This window comes from Lates calcarifer, linkage group LG16_LG22 (assembly GCF_001640805.2).
Source record: "Lates calcarifer isolate ASB-BC8 linkage group LG16_LG22, TLL_Latcal_v3, whole genome shotgun sequence".
NCBI lineage: Eukaryota > Metazoa > Chordata > Actinopteri > Centropomidae > Lates > Lates calcarifer.
The window spans coordinates 11,690,595-11,712,165 of NC_066848.1; the positions used below are offsets into that span (position 1 = coordinate 11,690,595).

Here is a 21,571-nt window from a genome sequence, read left to right on the forward strand (position 1 = left end):
ATGGCTGCTTTCAGAAGAAGGTGTTTCTCTTTTTTATTTAAAACCCATTCTCAGCCCATTCGTTTAGTCCGTGCCACAGATATGAAACCTTTTGAGTATAATTGTATATCAGTCATGATACCACAAATCAAGCCACTGGAAACTTTGCTATTATTTTTGTGCAGTCTAAATGTATATACTGCTTATGAAACAAAATGACGTAGTTATAGGTGGATGCCTAAAGGAAATCACTCCATTGTCATTGTTTCTCTTTGGATTTCTTGTGTATTTCTCCAGTTAACACAGTCATTACTGTATAAATATTATTAACTAGCACTTATAGAGATCAAAATAACCAATAGTTGTGTCTAAAAAGTGTTGTTATATTAAAATAGTCATGTTAAAAAAAGTAATGGATAAAAATGTGTCCTGTATGCTTCCTCTTCTTTTCTCCTTTCCTTTCCTTTCCTTTCCTTTCCTTTCCTTTCTTCAAGTTAATTAGGAATTGGACACATATGGTTCAATTCATTTAGCTAATGAGCACCTCTAAATGGTTAAGGCGAGACACTATCCCTCCTCTCTTTCTCTTCATCTGTCTTTTCGTTTCTTTGCATTTTCCTCCCTTATCCTTGTTTTTTTCCTGCCCCCCTCCCTCCCTTTGTATTGACGCCCTGGGACCCCATCTGGGCCCTTTGGAGGCGTGAAATGCACAGTAATTATTAGTAATCATCACACACCATCAGAAACGGATCCTAGTGCTGTAATTACATGATAAATGTCTGCCTAACACATGCCCTCTATTTAGCAGCCCCCTGGAGACCGCGGATAATAGACAGCTAACAGGGATCCGCAGAATGGGCCTTTCAGCGCTGGCCAGGGCTCATTGTCTACACGCCAGTACACCCTCACCCCCCGTTTGGCAACAACGCAGACCCCGATCAATCCCCTGCACTGCACCCCCACCAGCCTACTGACCCCTCCCCATACACACACACATCCCTCGTCAACGCTAAGTAGACAGCAACGTCAATCATTGGCATTACACTGCATTGCTAATGGCTGCCAAACAATTTCACAGGAGAGAAAAGAGTTTTGTTCAGCCATTTATCAGGTAATGGTGACTTGGTTTAATGCTGTTGCCTCTGACCCCTGAGCAAAATATGATAATTGGCATTATCATCATCTACGTGTCTTTTGTTGCTTTTTCATGTATCGCTCTGATCAAAATGCAGCCAACATCTGACTGTTGTTGATTGTGTTTTGTTGTCACCTACCTAAGTGTTTTTACTCTGCAGACTCAGCCAAAAGGAGTGTGACATGCTTTGACTGCATACTTTGCTAGCATGCCAGGGGCAGCATAACTATCTACGATCTTGAAACATCTGTCCTAGTTATTTCAAAGTATGCTCACAATGCTTACAGTCATTATTTACAAGCAGATTTGCATTGACTGCTTTGCGTGCACTGAAAAACAGAACACGGTGGGACTTGATTTTAGCTCACATAATCACTCCAGTAGTCTACTCAAGTAGACTTACTGGAAAGGCAAATTAAAGAAGCAAATGTCATTTTATGGATACAGCTGTATAATCACAATATAGTGTATGTACAGTAGCATCATCATCACTACATGAGTAAAAGCATTCAAAGATTAGCCACAATGCAGAGAGAGCATGTCATTCAGAATATACACAACAAAACACTTAGTAAGTTACCTATATTCCAAATTTAAAACCTTTTTGTGTACTTTAATGTGAGTTACAGTCATGTAGCAAATGTCACACCGCGTCTCACTGCCTGAGTTCAAAACATGCAAAGCCACTAGCAGGTTGGGTGTGACACCGAGAGCTGACAGTGACAGTTAGGAGAATGAAAGAGGGGGCATGTCAAGCCCAAATGTGACTCTGTCTCTGCAGTTTTTAATGCAAATAAGGCCAAGGTGAGTAAATAGACATGTACACAACTAATTTCAGATGCTTTTGTATTATCTTTTCACTGAGGGGCCTCTCTATTTGTGTAATAGCAGCGATGGAGGTCAGCTCAGTTTGAATCTACATATGGAATGATCAGATATGCATGCAAAGAAGTATGTTCTTATCTAAATGCACAGAGTGAAATGAGGAATCATGTTTTTGAACAACAAGGGGAATTTGCCTGAGATTTGCCTAGCTGGCTTTAAACAACGGTCAACTCTTTGAGAATATTTTATATATTAGCCAGGCGAGGCCACAAGGATGTTGGCTGTTAAGCAAATTTTATGTATAATGTTTTACACCTTGTTAAAATATTAACAGTAATTGCTTTAGGTTTTGTCATACTAGCTGTTTATTTCTTGTTCCTGTTAGTTCATGAACATGTGACACAACCGATTTACTGGTTGAAGGGTATCAGTTGATACTATGGAAAGCTCAACTTACCTGTTTACCTAAGGTGACAGTTGAAATGACTGAAGGACAGTATTTCAATAAGACAAAGGCAGTTTGAGTTTAAAACAGCTGCAGCTGTAGCTTATCCACATCAACCGAGGCCCAGGGTTTGCTAGGATGCTGATTCTGACAATACTTCATTTTACCTCCAGGTGGCAACAATTTTCATTTTCTCTGTTTTTGAGAGGAGGATTTCAGACTCCAAAACAAAAAAGATACAACACAGTTTCGTTTTTTTTTAAAAATACTTTATCTGTCCTGCAATTTGCTCTAATCTGTTAATATTTATCTTTTCATCATCTCAGGGTTATTGCCCACTATTGCCATGCCAAGACCACCCACACACCCGCACGCACACACACGCACACAAACACAAACACAAACACAAGAAAACAAACTACAAATGCAAAAGCTCTGCCACAGCACAAAACCAAAAGGAGACATTGAATGAAAAGCAGTGCAATCTCAAACAGAGTCTGACAATAACAGACATATCAACTATCCCCTAATTGATACAGCTAGGCGGTCAGTCAGTCACTTAATGAATTGCTAATAGCCCTCAGCAATGCTATGAGTGACAGGGGCCAAGCATTCCACCTGGTGGAAGCTGCCTGGGGACTGGAGCGGATGGGGATGCTTCTCATTAATAGAGGCGGGATGCCTGGTGATTGTTCAGTCTTGTGTGGAGAGGCCTCTTCCACCACGGAGGCCACGCTTCTCCCTCTGCTAGCCCCCTCAGCATCAGACATCCAAGCGTCACAGAGTCACTGATAATGAAGACTTGATCAAAGAGACGTAGCATTCCACTAGGCCTGGCTGAGCAACCGGACAGGGAGAGGGAGCAGGGCGGAGAGAGCGACTGAAAGGAAGACGAAGCGAGAAATGAACCGAAAGGGAGAGGGGGTGATGAGGAGAAAGGGGGTTATACTTCACTCTGCATAGTAATGCTGCAATTAAAGAGTTTGCAAAGCATATTTCTGATGGCAAAAGAAAATGCATTTATCTGGAAGTCTGGCCATCAAGAAAGGAAAGTGCCCTACAAAATGAGTTAGTATGTGATGGTCAATAGAAAAGCTGCAGTGAGTTTATCTATCTCGCAAAAACATGGATTTTCATATGTCATAGCATTAAAAGTTGAATCATTAATAAGTAAGACCTAAAACCTAAGAATAAAAGTTATTATACATGTTATGGGTAGGATCAGAGATACATATGCTACTCATTCATTTTGTGTGCTTGTCACAAGCTGCAGTGTTATTTATCTTAATGCATATAGCTGCTAGCCCTTCAGCTGACCCATAATTTGCTACTAATAACTGCTGTGGGTGGAGTGATTATAGCTTTTCATTAGTGCCGGCAGCTTTTACTAGTGCTATCCCAGCTAAAGGGCCCTTGCTGTAATTGTTAGCCATTATAAATATAGTACGTTGAAAGTATAGGGGGGCACCGACGCCTCTTTGTTAACTGCTGATGATTGAGCAATTAAACTTTGGCAACTTAATTACCTCTCCACAACAACATGGCTATGAGGCATTAAGACTGGCATTATGGTAAACACTGTTGTCAGAGAGCGACGGCCTTGAACTGGATGATGTATGAGTCTGTGTTTATGGCCAGCTGCTAGCAGAGGTAAACAAAGCATATAATGTCAGGTAAAAACCAACAAGGTAAAGTTATTTTAATATGTTTTTGTTTAATTTATCAGTTATCATTTAATTAGGTTAAAACATCTTTCAGAAATTGTAAGTATTATTAATTATTATGCCATTTATAATGGTAATTATAGGTTTCAGTAGAGGTAGAGTGAGAGTAGTGGTATTTTGGATGTGTATTAGCACTGTTACTGCGATATTTATTCATACCTGACCACCAGCCTATTAATTAACTGCCTACTTAATGTGACTTATTGTAGAATACACAGAGAGAAAAATCAGGCCACACAACCACTGCCTCAGCTAGTTCTCAGCATAAAAAGGCTAACAGATGTTGTGTGGAGCAAAACAAAAAACACTAGAATAAAAACCAACATCCATTCGTCAGCCCAAGCAGGAATCACACTATGCAAGCTCCTCATTAAGTGGCATTAAAACTGTGAAGGTCTATAATTATCGAATAAATCCTTTCCCACATGAATGAATTCATCTGCGTGCCATAATTCTTCCCCACACAGAGCAGCTCTGGCAGTGAATGAGTCTTTTGTGCACCACTGTGGGAAGGCTTTTGTGAAATTACACTACTGCATAATGATGCTAATCATAAATTAGCATTTCAAGATGGAGCAGCATGTTTGTGTGTGTGTGTGTGTGTGTATAAATGTGAGGAAGGAAATTTAAGCAGTCTAATTTTAATTTTCATCACCAGTTCACTCAGTTTCAGACTATCAGGAGTATCTTAACATTTTTCTGATTGGGCCACGTTCCTGCAGTTACATACTGGAATCGATCCAAATGTTTTGTTGAGCAAACACATGTTATGTCTTAAAATCATAAAATGTAAGAACTGTCTGTGCAGTTATTAAATGTTAAATTACACTCATATAATTTGTTTTCAAGTCTTGGTAAATATTATCTTCCCTCTTGCAGCCACAGGACAGAGAGGATGTACTGCAGACTGCTAAGAGAAGTTGAACTCAGGACTGACCTCTCTGCTTTCATGTAAGTTTGCTCCCTTCATCTCTCTCTGCTCCTTTTGCTCTTTTATTCCCCTCTCACGCCATATTTCTCTCTTCTCTTTGTCCCGGTCTTCTTTCTCTTAAAACTGCAGCACAAATAGAAGGGACAAGCATGCACGCTGCAACTCAGACAAATGCAAAATCAACACAAAACATGGGCATTGTAAACACTAATAGAAGCCACATGATGGTGATATTAGATTCAAGTTTCTATTCATTGCCTGAGAGTAGCAGGTGTGTGTTTCATTACGCACCAAAGAAAACACGACTCCAGTGCAGGCTTCTTAATGTAGGGGCTTGACCCACTAATGAAAGCAGACAAAGAGACCGATCTAGAGGCAGCGCCCACTCTGTGTCCACTTAGCACTGAGCTGGAACCTTTGCCAATTAGGACCTGTTTGTTTGATGTGACAATTAACAAGGAGGCGCTTGGTCATTAATCCCAATATGGTTTCACTCTGCTCACTATTAAGATGTCCATCTTTGTTACAAACATCCCGGGTGGAGTATGTTAAAGGGAAGGGACAAATGAACAGGCACAATTTTCCATTACTTTACCTTGTGGTAAATTTTGTGCCTGTGCAGGTGACTGTTTCGATTATTTATTTTGAATCGTTTACTGCCTCAAAATTAGGAAATGAGTAACTTGATTAAATGTGGCCCTTCATAAATACATAACTGGTTTAGATGGAGATTTGTCAGCTACAAATAATGATTCAGACTCAGGGTAGTCATAAGTTCTTGATATTTACTCACAGACTCATAAACATTGTTTTCAATTACTCGAACAATGACTGTAGATATGTGTCAGGCTTATACAGAACTCATTTGCATGAAAAAGATATTTGTGACCTCAGAATGAGGTGCACATGTAAATGATAACTGATGCAGCGTGTGGCACAACAAAAGGATACTGACATGACATCCAGTATCCACATTTAAATTTCACTACTATTTACCTAACCACAGCTTTTCTCAGGAAGAGAACCATTTCAAAACACATTGTTCTACATTTACAGTAAGTCACTGGTTGGCCTTTGTTGTTTTCCAGTGCCCTTGCTCCAGATCTGCGTGACCATTGTGTTTTGCATCTTTCTTAGCCCTGCCAAACAAATGTAGTTTGTATATGCAAAGCATATGGGTTTTCAAAGATAGAGCTCCATACCAAACAAAGACATCAGATATTTTCCTCAACACCGCTACTGCTCCCTAATATGTTGTGTAATCTGATTCTTCAACAGAGTTTGACAAGCAGTTCAAACCCATGTCATGTTTTCACCAAGATGTGTGTTCATTTAAGCATTTTCACCACTTCTGGATGTGAGGGGGAGACAGGGAGGTAGCGCAGTTTGGAGGGTTTCCCGCTTAATGCAGATGTTTAACACCCTCTCCATCATCTATAGTGTAGTTACAGCAGACCTGGACAGCTTTCATCAACAGAGAGGCAAAGGCTCACGAAAAAAGCAAGAGGCTTCAAAAAGTAACATTTTAATGCAAGTCTAAAGTGTGTAAGCTGAAATCATTGCAGGTGTCTACATGTACAGTATGTTGAATGTGTTGTGTGCAAACATTTAATCACCAGCAGAGGTTTCAGATGAAGGAAAGATGTCTTGAAAGCTGTGGCACTGACTGTACACTAGGTGGTGCCCCATCTCTTCACCAAGACAAAACCATGTTCTGGTAGTTTTCTGCTAAACCCTACACTAAACCTGTAATGACAGTGCTGTGCAGGTGAGCAGAGAGGTGAAGCTTTAGTCATGACTGAAATCATACCAAGTTACCAACGCTGATAGATGATTATTGTCAGTCTATTTGTCTTTCTATATTTTCAGATGAAGTAAAATGTTTGATGGGTTACTTAAGTTTTATAGTATAAGAAAAAAAAATGTTTTGTTTGTGTCCCAGAGCATGAGCACCTGTGCACAGATTCACACATATGAACGCATTTTCAAATATACCCTTATGCTTTATACGTCTTTTATACACACACACATTTATGGACACTCTCACGTAAGTACATACAGCCCTGAACACTCTCTCTGTCTCTCTCTCCCTCCCTCTTTCTTTCTCTCTCTCTCTCTCTCTCTCTCTCTCTCTCTCTCTCTCTCTCTCTCAATAACTCATAATAATGTGATCTGAGGAGAGAAAACTAGTGCTGGTTGATTAAAAGGGATTCAGGTGATGAAGGCTGCAGTCTTGGTGCTGAGGGCCTATAGTTTCAGCCCAGCCCAAGGCAGCAGCTGGAAGCGTAATTACATGGGCTGATTTATACATCATTAGGGCCTCCATATAAGTCACCCCTTTTGAAAAGAGCAGTTAAGCTACTTATACTTTTCACAAAACAGCAGCAATTCTGTATAAAATGAATGTATGCCGTTCCTCTGAAAGCATATGGTATATTTCTCACCTATTAATAATTCAAGTTGAATGAGCAAAAATTAGTTGGCTCGGTTACCGCCGCGTTTGTCCCACATTAATTTCAGCGACATTTTGTAAATGGGGCTATTACGCTAAAAACAAAGCAGAGTGAATGACCACGGTTTGCTGTACTTAGGAAAAGAGAGGGCCTCATTCGTACACCTGTCATTTTCAAACAAGGCACCATTATGGCTTGCAGAGAGGGGATATCACACCTTTCATTCTGGCTGCGTCCCCTCTGTGGAAAAGCAGTAGCCTTGAAATTGTTACCTGCGAGAGAAAAACCATTTGTAATCTGAAAATCCAGACATTTGCTTGTCACTTCAGTCTGTCAGATGACTGCATTTTGGTCAGCATTTCAAATGAAAGAAGCAAATAATTAGCATTTCTACTGGGGCAATTACAAAGCCTGTGCATGCTTTACTCTTCACATTCTGTTGTAGTACACAATACACGCATAGAGTTTCTTCTAAACTCTTAAACTCATAACTAAGGTTTGATTGAAATCAAATGAGGCCCTCATTATTTGACTAGCTGTAGAATACACAAGTGAACAGGTGTTCTTTTAGATATATCAGAGCATATACATTTTAACGACCCTTGACACCTTATAGACACACTGATTTTGAGATTCGCACACACACACACACTTACATCCACATTCACCATCAGCACAGAAGGAGCAGCTCAATGGGGCTGAGCACATTGTTGCTTTAACCTTCTGCGCCAGTTATCCCTCTCAGAGCTCCAAGCCTTGGCAGCTAACTCTATTGGCTTTTTGTCATGGAGCCTTGGCTTGTACAGTGGCTGGGGGTGGATAGCAGGGGCGGGGTGGGGGGGATTGGGCGCGAACAAAACAGCAAGAAAAAAATCTTTCCTTTCACATTATTTCTGAAGTGAAGTGAGTGTGAGCAAGGGCTAGAGGAGGCCTAGTCAAGGCTTGTAGAGGCCCCGTCGTCTTGCGGTCATTATGCTCGGCAGATCATTAGGCTCTGAAGAGGAGGCACACGACACAGCACCCACAGCCTCTCAGCTGTGTCGCCAACCCCCATTCCCCCACCACCTGACCCCTCCACTCCTCACCAAGACTGAACGGTGAGTAAATGACCTGACCTCTGCCAGCCCCTCCACTACATACTTCTTGTCCGGCATCTGTGATGGCTGCTTGATGCTGAGATAGACGAGGAGAAGCAGCAGACTTCCTTCTTAATCCCCAGCATACCATTGGGTGCAAAATGGGTGAGGAAGTGGGTGCACACATTTCCTTTTGTCCCCTTTTCATCTCCATTCGGTGACCTTCCACATCTTGTGGTTGGAAAGAGTTTTGTGTTGAGAACGAATCCTTTCCGGGTCAAGTGAGCTAACGTGGAAATAGCTAAATCAGAAATCTGTAATTTCAACACTCACATGAGCAAACTGAACGTGTTTGTGTCATTATGATATTTTACATGATAAATTCTGTTCTTAATGGACCCATTAGCGTGCCGGAAGAAACCAGTCATAGAGAGGTCATATCTCAAATGGTTTGCAGTCATAAATAAAAGGCCAGTGACAAGTGAAGAACTGGTTAGATTCGTATTGGCTGCTACATTTACAAACTCGGCCCTCTCCCGCTCATCGCTCTCCTCCTTCCTCCCTTGCTATCTCTTCCTCCTTCGCTTGAATGTCACCACTCTGTGGGAGGATTTAACGTTGCTTTTAACCCTCACTGCCTCATAATTACCTTGACATTTACCCTGCATTCAATCAAGTTTTTAACAGCAGATTTATTGCAATGACTTTTTTGTATTGCAGAAGGCAGCAGTAATTATGCAGCTTATTAAGAGTCTTCGAGTTAATGCAGTTTTACGTCAACAATATTCTGCATCCTCTGTTTTTTCCTGTTTGGGAGAGCACAGTGTCAGCTGACTCAAGACAGAGTGACACAGGAAAGGACAGAAATACTATTAGATGAAGTATCAGATGACTTGGGGTATGAGGAGTAGAACAGGGTAGCACTGCCTCTCCCTCCTTTATTGCTCAGGTTATTATCACAACTGCTGGGGAATTGTCGAGACGGGGAGATAGGAGTGGCAACGATCCATCCGGGACTCGTTCATCACCACGCGCCGCAGCCCCCCGAATAGAAATTACATCTGCATCTGAATTAGTAACATTATTCGCCAATTTGGCTCAGAGTGAACATTGTTCCATTGAAGGTGGAATTAAATTAGAAAATGAGTGAGTCTTTAATTTTCAGATTATAAATCAGGGAATATAATTCACCTCCTTGTACCTTAAGGGCAATCACATTATCCTAAGCGACATTTTATCCGCAGCCCCGCCAAGTGATCTCGTCACGACGCGCAGTCACACACCAATCATGCTTCCCGAGGAAGCAGGAAATACATCTTTTCCTCCAGAATTAGACGTAAAATATGAGTGTCTTCTCCCGCATGAGAGCTTATTTTACATGAAATTTGATGGTCCTTCTGAACTCATAAACACTGGTAGGGAATTACTTGGTTCAAGTGATATAGCTTCCCTTTTCAGCTCTGTAAGTGCATAATTTTGTTGGTTGAAAATCAGGTGAACATACAGAACCGAAGTCCTACAGCTGCAGATTATATGATAGTTGGAGAGTTTTTGAAATGGAAAATGCACACAACATCCACAGAGGTTATTTTAGGTGCTGACCTCAACGTTATTGATTTGAAACCACTCAAAAACACCACTATGCCTTTTGTTGTAGTATTCTCTCTTTTTAACATGGTGCAACCCTTTGGAAGTTCCTACCAGGAGAAAAATTTCTTCTGCAATACTGACTGAGCTTTATCCCTTTTCTAAACAGCTCTGTGACATTACAGTGAAAATGCTGCTTGGTTGTAATAAACAACTTAGCAACTTATAGTCACACGTAACCTGGTCAAATTAGAAAGAATGGATCGACCTTTTACTGCCAGTCGTTGCTATACTGTGGCCCAAAACTCTCTGCCTGTTCATTTCATTCTGGCCAATGCCCAGACCTCATTAAAAATGAATGCACTCCTTAAACCCCAACACTAGGCCTTTTCCATTAGGGAGAGAGATATGAGGGTGATAAACATTATTTGTGATCGGATATGAATCGTGCGAGGATTGGCTGCAATATTGGAAGCCACATTGAAAAGTGATTGTGCTTGAATTCCCCCATGCAGTTTCATGCCATATCACAGCTCTTGTAATTTGATTCCTATTCATTTTGGCCATTGTTGTGTATTATATTGAAAGCCCTATCAAGCTGATCTAGACCAACCAATTTGGATTTTTGTTATTCTGTCCCACTTGGTTGATTTTAAGCTGATCAGGATATTTGCCTGGCACAGTCTTGGACATTCTGAATGGCCTTATCTTACATTTAATTACCATACTGCCTTTGTTGAAGCAAAATTCATCTATTTTGGTGTATAGTGGCAGGGTGCGTTTCTGTCTTTGAGTATAAAAGAGAGGGGGGAAAGAGAAAGAGATGGAGAGTGTTTGGTTGTCTTCACTTTCTGTCTGTAGCTCTGATGTCACAGCCTCTTTGATATACTGTACAGGTGTATTTTCATGGAAACAGTGCGTTGGAGGATCCCCCATAAAAGGCAATAAACCTTGACAGGCTATTGGAGATTCACCCCTGAGCAGCTCCGCTGACAACCTCCCAGACATATACATTTAATATTCCATTGATTGATTGATTTTATGGGACATGGTTAACATTATCATCAATACTGCCCTCGGGGCCAAGACACCAACTTAGTTGGAAAAGAATAGTACTTATCATAGATTACACATGGTAAGATGCCTGATAAACACCAGTATGAAGGGATTTTTTTTTTTTTGTCACTGTACACATATGGTTATACTTTTTTATGTCAGTGTGTGCATATGAGGGCTAGTGTGCATGTTTCTGGGCTTAAGTAAAGTAAGTAATATGTGTATGTAAGATGGCGTGCAGATCTTGAGTATGTATCCATAAGTATTTCATATGGTATTGCAGTACAAATAGATGCATGTCATCCAAGCGCATTTTACAGTATCCTCCACACTACTGGTAGTTTGAGCTGTATTAGCCTGACTGTTTGACCCCAGCGTGGTAGTCATCGTGCCTATCTCACTTTCCTCCCGGTTCACTGACAGTCAGAACGGGATGATAATGGCCGCCCTTGGACACTTTGCACCACGGGGCAGGGATGTGATGGGCTGCAGCTCAGGCACATATTAATATTAATACGTATAAAAGCCGTCCGGCTGGCACAGAGTCATCAGCTGTAGACGCACGCAGACACACACAGGAATGCATAAGTGTGCACATGCAGATACACATGCTCTCTCAAACGCATCATCTACATGCTTGCAGACACACACATATACACAAAAACACGTAAAAGGCCCATTATGGATGTAACGGCGTAGCGTTAGTGGAGGGACCGTTTCCCAAGGTCAGTTTGAAACATTTGCCAGCAGGAAACCTACACAGAGTGCCGGTTGTTCACACCGTTTGGGGAAAACACACATTATGTAAATGATTTTTCTTTTGGAATGGAACGCACACAACTAGAAACAGTGTGCTAATGGCTATCGTGTCAGCCAAAGCTAATGGTTGTTGTGTGTGTTTGCTTATGTGTGCACTGTGCTGCATGTGTATGTATTTTGTCCTGCACTGTATATGTCCGTGCAGGTGAAATTTACCTAGTCAGAAGCACTTAATCCATAAATGCAGGGAGGATTTAAAATGCAGAAAGGAGTGGAAAGCAGGCAACAAGGAAAAAGTTTGTCTTGCTTTACATATTTTAGTTCATTCACAAAAGCGGTTTGTTAAACGTCCAATGATGTTGACAAGACACGCAGAGAGGGCGGGCCCGCCTACAGAGGCAATAACACAGTTTTATTCAGAGATTAGAGGATGGGATGAACATACACAATGTCACCCCTGTCTCTCAACCAACAGAGGCCAGTGTCTGTAATCAAATTCTATTTGCATATTTTTATATTGGCTGATAGATTGGTATCAGCACACTCTACACACAGTCTAAAGCAATGGTGCATACAGGGTGTTCATTTGGCATGAATTGAAGGAAATGCCTGATTTTAAAGAGTGGGGATTATACCTTCTCTATGTTTGGATAGAGGCCATGATGTTCAGAGACAAGGGCGACAAGGAAATAAAACTGATATGATTTGGAAATTAAGCTACTGAGGGGTGTCTTAGCTGCTGATATGTACAGTGAACTGAAAAGCAGACTTCAATGTCAATAAGCAAATCGAGGAGCCTGGCTCTTGTTTTCCTCCACGTTTCAGACATAGGAGATGTAACCACTGAAAAGGAAAATTAAACATCAAATTATATAGCATTCTACATGACATCTGTCATGAGTAAGTGTGCAGGTCCATAATGTTCATCATATGTCACTGAACTATATGCTTGAACTTTATTAAATCACTTTGTAATACGTACTCAAACAAAAATAAATGTAATCTTACAGAGGGGATTAACAATAAAAAAAGGATGTTCTCGAGATTAGGAATTGAAACAGCAGAGGGCTTTTGAATTTGACCCCCACCTGGATGTTCTTATGTCCAACTGGCCATTTGTGACTTCTTAGGATCCACACGGGGTGTTATGAAAGGATGAACCCAATTCTTATCTTAATACCTAGCCTATAAGGAAGCACAATAAGTCATGTGCTAGTAAAGCCCACCTAAGAGCACTTTTTATTTGAGGAAATTAAAACATGACTCCCTGGGGCTTCCTCTGTGAAGATACTTGACACAGTCACTCTTGCTAGACAAAGATGCACTGAGACCTGTGATTACTCTAGAAAATGACTCCTCATGACAGTAAAACTGAACTGAAAAAAAAACAACAAAAAAAAAAAAACAGAAAAACAATGACAGAGTAATTGGACAGTGAGGAAGAAAAAGAAAAGAGAAGTCTGGTCTGATAAAAACTCCCTGTTGTGCAAATTAAATAAAGCTACATTTTAATAGCAGTTTTTGCCTCGATATTGACATAATAAGACAAAGAAGTGGAACACTGGATCTATACTGTTGTTTTTAGTTTTACCTTGAGACTAAGGAAAACTCTGGTCTTCTCCAGAGCGGGGGGTTGGGCTGGGACAGGTCATATTTCACCGTCAGCCTGACTTGCCCCAACAATGTGACAGCAGGTGACAAATAACCTGGCTCATGATTGAAATCTGACAAAATAACACTGTGTTTTATAATAGCGTCCCCAAGCAGAAATATGGCAGCCGCAAACTAAACAGTGCTTCATCACCTCCATGCCAGTCCCAACGGTTCTCCATTAAGGGCCAGATCATTGTGTTTTGCCTCCCCCCGTCCCAGCTGACCGCCGAAGTGACAGCCCCGGCTTGCTGCCATGACATTGAAAAATATTTGTACTGACAAGGCCACAAATCACATGCCGACAAGTTTTAAAACTCAATATTCACTCAATGTGCATCTGCTATATTCTCGTTAAAAGTGTAATATGGTAGTCTCTCCCCTCCGCATTCTTTTATTATTACGGTATTGACAGCGACTATAATAAAGTTGTGCTGTTTTGATGCCAGGGAGGGACGCACAGGGAAATGGAGAGATTGAGGGAAAGGGTGTATGGGGGTGAGAGACGAAGAGAATAGCCGGGATGGTTGAACGCTCGCAGCAGCGCTGTAACAAAAGTGCTCCATTTTCGTGACAGAACTACATCTGACATGTTTAGTCCGATGGTCTACCTGTGGGTTTCTCAATAAGTCTCAAGCCTACATCGTGCTGCATTAACAAACATAACTTTTGAAGCATCAAATGTAATATTAATTTATTATTCACATCCAAATCACTGTTTAACCCTGTGTTCAACACAGCTATCTTTCATTTTGCATATTATAGCTCATTGTAGTATGATCAGATACCCTTTGCCTGCTCTAGACCCCTATGCTCTACTATACTAGCGCCATCAAGCCAATGGTTACTCTAATATCCCCTTAGTTTGAAGCCTTGTCGACCATGTAGGCCCTAATGTGTGCCCAGCGCGCACGAGTAAGTGTGCTTTAGGCTCATTGTTAACATAAGGCCAAATCTGTAATATAGCACGGACAATTAAGTGCACAATTTTTGTATAAATGCAAAATCCCTCACTGTGAATTATTTAATTCCCTCTCTACAGTTCATTTAATAGAGCCCTTTTGGCGGGCGGTTTGAGTCACAGAAAACTAATTTGATTCTGCTCCTTGATTTAATTAGATTTTATGATGTATGGTATTGCTAATTCGGTGGCTCACCATGCGTTGTCGGCGCCTGTCCCTTGTACTGGCGGTGAGCTGTCAGAGCCCCATTTTTAACAGTATTGAAAAATTCAAGCTTTATTATTGCCCCCTCACTCATTTTCTCCCATCAGGGGGAAAGTAATGAGCCTTTAGTCTCTCCTCTTTTACTCGTCTCCCTCTCCTCTCTCGTATACTCTCTTTTTTCTTTCGTCTATCTTCATCTCTCTTTCTTTTTCTGTCCACTTTTTTTTCTTTTCTTTCCCCCCCTTTGAAAACAATAAGAGTGGATAAAGAGTACAGGGAAAGAATTGTAAGAGCAGGGAGGCAGAAAGTAGAAATGATGGCACCAACGAGTGCAATACAATAGGGGCTCCACAGAATGAAATGAACGGAGAATGAAATGAGCAAATAAGGTAGCAGGACACGAGAAGGATGATTGAGTAAAAGAGTGAGAGAAAAGAGTAAATGTGTCAGAGAGAAGTGGAATGTGAACACAGCAGTGATAGTGAATACGAGGGGATAAGTACGAAGTTAGAGAGGGAAAAGGAGAGGGTGAGAGAAAAAAGGGAGTCACTGAGGAAAATGGAGATCAAGGAAGCAAGGGAGAGAGAGTGGGGTGGTGGGGTGGGGGCAGCAGAGATTGTGCCATACGCTTACAGCGCTCCAGGCTTGCTGCTCCGGCATTAGCACACTGATTCATGAGTTAAGTTTCCCCAACTGCCCACGGCTATTAGCTTTCAGTTCCTTCGGCTGTCATTTAGACTCCAAAGAGTCTTTTGGTTAATGCACTGTTTTAATGAGAGTGCACCACTCGCTAATATATTTGACTGTATGAAAGGTCACAACAGGAAGCTAAACAGATTGAGAGAGAGGGAGCACAATGGCAGTGGAGCTGTCGAGATGCAAGACAGGTTTTCGAGCTAAACGGATTGGAGATTCGGGTGTGGGGTGGGGGCGCGTCAGGGCTGGGCGGCGGGGTTAGCGTTAACCTGTGAGGCAGCCTGCTACGGTGTCACCACTCCACGCCTCGTACCCCCCTTTACCCAGCATCCAACTGTGCATAATAGGCCTCGGAACTGATGGGTTACTGCTCCCTCAAATAGTTACACCCCATCCATCACGGGCTTTAACCAGAGAGAGAAAGAAAAGTTAGAGAAAGAGATGGAAGGAGACAGGCAATGGAAGGGGCAGACACCGGGAGGAGGAACATGTTTCATTACCCATATAATCACCAGTCTGATTGCCACACAAGCAATATAAGAGCGTCTTACAGCAGCCCCAGGAAATTTATAGCTGCCTGACTATGAGATTCCCACCAACCCATTAAATATCCCTGGAATGCTGAGCTGATATGGGAGCAATGGAACAAGCATGGTTCTAGAAATATGGAATAAGACTCAATAAAAGTTTGCAAATTGAAAAATTTAGAGCATCTCTGTATGTAAGTTTTCTTCAGTTTTATTCCTGTCTGTCTTTACTGTACTGCTTTATTTTCCAAATACAAGGTATTCCAGAAATTTCTCAATTTATCAAACATTTTGACAACTCTGCATAAACAAACATGGCCTCCGCTCTCCTCCCTTCTCGCTCTTTGTCAACACGCAGCCCCCGTTCTGTCATGGGACACCCGTAAGGGACTGTCTCCGAATAGCAGAGCTGTGTCTAGGTTTGGGCCCCAAACCCGATAATCTAACAGTAATCCATTCAAAACTAATCAAACATTTACAAAGGTGCCATGATGGGGAGAGAGCTCTATTCATCAGCGTCCTCCATCACCAACACGCAGGCCAACCTCGTTACGCTCGCGGCGTCTCAATCTACCTATGCAAATGAGACGGCAGCACGCACGCGGGGTGAGCGGGGGACTGACAGCCAGACCTGTGTACAGAAATTATAAACAAATACTCATCCATTATGGCTGGAGTCACATGCGTCGGGGAAGTGCCTGGCAGTGAGGCTGCATACAAACTCTTCTTCTGTCGGACAATTATTCACGGAGCAGGAAGTGACAGTGTTGTCAAGGTGAATTAGCAGCATATGTCAAGCTTTTGTTATAAATCCTGGCCTACTGTAACCCTTATTTCCCCCCTCTATGGTGTATGTACACATTTGATGATATATCAACACCTCTCAGCGATTAATAATTCAGCAAGGGTGATTCCACAGGGGGAGTTGTGGCGAGACGTGGGACCGGCCTAGTAGTGAGGGTTGAGGGGTTTTTGGGGGTGAAAAGTGGGCTCCTTTCCCTGTAATCCTCTCCCAGTGCCTGTAGGCCCCAGACCTTTTTCCCCCCATTACCCAAACCATTTGTTTATTGTGCAGTAATTACAAACCTTCAAGCCTAAAGGCAAACAGACGGAGAGGTGCTGTAATGATGGAGACATTCATAACAATATATCATAACAGCAATGGAATCAAACAATGAATTTATGTCATGGGATATCAATATCAACGAGCAGCAGAACAACCAGGTGGTTATTACTTCACAGTGAGTCAGGGCTTGTTGGAAAACGGGAATATGCACTTGTTAAGGTAGACTATTATTGATTTGTAATGAACTGCATTCCCCTTAAAAGCCAGAGTGTTAGCAGGGTAATATGTTGCATTTTATTTAGCAATTTCATGCATGTTTGCTTCACAAGGATAAAATCCACAATCTGTTCTGAGACAAAAAAGAAAATTCTCTCATTTTCAGCACTCCAGAAGCCATTTAATGCTCCCTGTGTAAGAGTGGCAATCCCTATTACCGCTGGATAAAGTGTACCCTTTTTTATTTGAAATGAAAATGTCAGTAATTTCTTTTGAGATTGATGACTCCTTACACGCGGGCCCAATAAATGAAAAATTGATGAGGCTCAGTTCTCTCTTTTAATATTTAAGGCAATATTAAAGTCTCTCTTACTATCTCATGGAAATAGTTTTATTTAAAAGGAATAAGACCATTGGGCATTGTTTACTGAACACCTCATGCATGTTTTATAAACCCGGTGGCTCTTGGAGGAATTCAAAGGCCCTTGAAATCGTTACTGTTTTGCAGTAAGTATAAAACGACTTAAGAGGAAGTCGAATGGCATCGGCATTGTTGTGTAGCTGCTCCCTTGTTGTTGGATGTGGGCTGCTCTGATGAGGGTGCCAGTGGTGGATAGCAGTGCCAGAAAAGGGAGGAGGGAGTAGCACAATAAATGGCTGAGATTTTATTTCTTCTATTGGGTCGTAATGTGTGCTCGGTGAGGAAATTGATGTTTAACGTGGCTGAGCGGACGAACGGGATGAATTGCCATTTAAAACAAAGACCCATGGGTTGAAAGCAAGGGAGGAGGGAAAACGAGTGGAAGTTAGAAGTAGGACAAGGAGAGGAAGCTACTTCAATTGTTCCAATAGTTTAAAACAAGCCAGAGGCAAGGAGAGTCCCATGCAAAGGCAGAAAATGATACCCAGGTATTACCTGCTAAATTGTCTTGGTTCAAATAGTTCTTCAAATGGGTTGAAACCGGGAGCTCATAGGTATGAAAATACACAATGGACCAAATTGGGTAAAGGAGTTCATTCCTCAGAACAAAGCCTGACCTGTGATGACTTTCATGGCTTTTATATTTTTACATAGAAAGCTTAATAATGCTGGATAAAGCTTTGGCCTCCAGTTAAATTACTGACCCCAAAATATTTCAAAGGCAGATGGTGGGAACTTCAAGGAAACAAAACCCTGCCAGGATAATTTATATCGCATATGTGAAGTCGCTGTGTTCTTAAGGATGCGTGTTTGTTGCCCTGTAAAACACTTGACTGAGATTTAAGTTTATTAATTCGTGTCAGTTTTTTTTAATCACTGAAATTGTATGCATGCACACAGCCGCAAACACAGACACATGCACGCCGCATGCTTGCACTTGTATACACACATTAATGCACACATACACACACACAGAGTCAGAAAACGGCATATAGTGGAAAACCTCCTATACCAGCAGGACACAATCAGCAGCTCCAAGTTGAGGAGCCCATTACATTGTAGTGGTGGTTAACAGGGACATTCGAACTGAGAACCAAGATACTCCAGCTCCCATTTAGACAAATTAAATCAAGTCCCATAATGCTTTATGTATCTGTTGCCTGGGTTACACATCCTAGCACACCAGGCCCCTTGATGGAGGGTGGAATGAAGCCTTTTATATCAGATGCTTCGACAACAGGGGGTGACTACTACCTGCCAACTATTATCAAAGGCACTGGTTTCATAGCCCTGCCATATTTTTTGATTGATCTAAATTACACGTCAGTGAGTGCTGCAGTAACATGATCTATAAAGAGATAGCGACTACTTGTACATTATTAAACTCCCCGAGCGGCTGCTCTGCTTTTGGATTGCTGTAATTATCTGTGCTGGAGGCACAACAAGTGGCCCAAACACAGCTGTTAGCCTGCCTGCGCACCCGAACACTGGTTGGCATTAATTGTTTCTGAACAGAAGCTACATTTGGCAGAGGTTAACGTTAAGAGGAGGGGCTGAAACATGCCTTTATGTCTGCATCTAAAAATTAAGCAGTTTTTCATTTTTTCCTGCTCTTATTTAAATATCAGAAAAACTCAGTATATTGCAACAGAAAAATCTTGTAGTTTTGGAAAATGGATTGGTTGCAGCAGTGTGGTCCCAAGGTGAAATCCAAAACACAATTTGCTAGAGGAAGCACAGGATGTGCAGCTCAACTGATATTCCTCTTTACATCTTCTCGCCAATATCCCATGAACAGAGATTAATCAGCCATTGGTGCTTTATATCTTTTAAAAGCAGAAATTCCAGTAAATCCTCCAGCCTTTAACAGTAACTGCCTGTGGCCTTCTGACATCCCATATATCCCATCCTGTAGGAGAGAGAGAGAGAGAGAGAGAAAGAGAGAGAGAGAGAGAGGAGGGCATTCTGGAAAACCTGAGGGACCTCTGTGGGACTCTGGTGTGGGTCATGTGACCCATGGTGTCCGACACTGTGGCACCAGCCGGGGTTTGTGGCCAAGTGCTGGTGTTGTGGTGACAGAGACGGTAAACAGGACGTATCGGTTTTACCGCAGCGCCTTTCTTTACCTCAGAACAGATCTTACTCTCTGTATTGGATGCTTATTGGTAAGCCTGCAGGTAATAATAGTCCTATTAAGGATCATGGAAATTCCAGTCACCTTGCTGTAAGGTTATTCTGTTGCAGTTTTATGTAAAAGCAGAACATGCATGTAAACAGATTTTTTATTAAGGGTAATCCATATACAAGCCCCCATAATGTGTTTGTCTTGGTTTACATCATCACACACTATCAATGCCTTTTGCTTGCAAGCCTTATTTCATATGTTTCACCTTTTACAAGGAGTGCTTGGTAGTGGAACAGCAGATGCAGACATTGAATTCGAATTCATACAAGGCAGACATAATATCAGGCAATATAGAGGCAGACAGAGAGGCTATTGAAATGCAAATAGACTGCTGGGGCCGCGGCAGCAGGGAAAAGAAATTGGGCAGGATGACAATGCAAGTAAACCACTCCAGTTTGTCAAGAAGGCCACGCTTTGTCACAAAACTGGGAATGGATTTCAGCACAAGTGCTGCTACAGCACTAAAAAGAATAATATTCAAAAATAGGAGGAAAGGAGAATAAAATAGTTGCCCACCGCAACTCTCATGTTAAGATTGAGAAATGCCTGTAAAGTTAGCGTTTTTCAGTTTATTGCTGTGTGTTTTTTTCCAAGGGGACCCTCTTATGTGTGCTGGTTTATGGCAGACCATGAACATGAGCGATGTTGAGAGTGACAGGGGTACATTGTGCGTGCATATGTTGCGCCAGCACTAGCGTGCACGCACACTTTCTTCATGCTTCTTTCTCCTCGCGAGTGGCCTTTCAGCGCATGGTTGTGTTTTGTTAGTCAGGTTGGCATTCTCCATCAGGAGGAGGGACACAGAACTGGGAGGCCTCACCGGACCCTCAGCCATAATAAATTACCTACAAGTGCTGCAGAACAATAACACAAAAAAGTGCGAGCCATCCATTTCGCCACCATTTACAAGAAATCAATATCAATACTTAATGCAATGCGGATGAAAAATGAGCAGAGATACAGGGGCATAATACAAGCTCAAATGAAAGACCATTGGAGTGCTGCTTCCCAAGGGTTTGGGGGATGAGGAGGGAGGCAAGATGTGAAAAAAACTGAACTGTAAGAAAGATTGCATTATGCCTTTTGTTTTTGTCCCTCATCTATTTTTGTAGTTTAAGTCTCATAATAATCTCTCACCTCAGCTCGGTTGTTTAATTGTTAATCAATGTGCAATTTTGGCTCGCCAGCAACCCAGGACAGAACATGCACAAACATCTATTTAAAATATTCCATCTTTAAAAAAGAATAAGTAACATTTAATGCTGAATGCTGTGCTTTTTTTTTCTTTTGTTAACTTACTGTAGCAGCGACTGAGGTGACCATCAGCTAAGTACATCAGTTGAATGCGCAGACATTTCCTTAGCAGTCAGTGGAGATCTCTTCACCATGTCACAAATGAATCATCTGTTAAAGATAAACATGATCTATATTTGTCCTCGAGGCTTGCTGCATGATGTCATCTCAGCCTTAACGTCCCATTTCATTGTGGTAGTGGGTGATGTATTGCAGATCCTTGCACACTGTGGAGAAAACTCTTGAGCCTTTTTGACTGAAGGATGACAAAGATACCAGAGTGGTTAATAATGAAAAGAAAAAATGCAGTTAAAACAATGAAACAGCAGAGCCATGGAGTCTTTTTGATGAAGATTTCAATTTGTTTACTACAAAGAATAT

General features: G+C 41.7%; 1 long non-coding RNA gene across 2 annotated transcripts in view; it reads left to right on the top strand.

Moving 5' to 3' along the window:
• The window catches only part of LOC108897353 (uncharacterized), a 65,914-nt gene that overhangs the window by 15,198 nt on the left and 29,145 nt on the right, over nt 1-21,571 (top strand). Inside the window, exon 4 of one of the 2 annotated variants that reach the window (XR_001963278.2) lies at nt 4,988-5,059. This is a non-coding gene — a long non-coding RNA (uncharacterized LOC108897353). Of the gene's footprint in view, nt 1-4,987; nt 5,211-21,571 lie in introns of those variants that run through there. The other variant, XR_001963277.2, reaches the window with a different exon arrangement.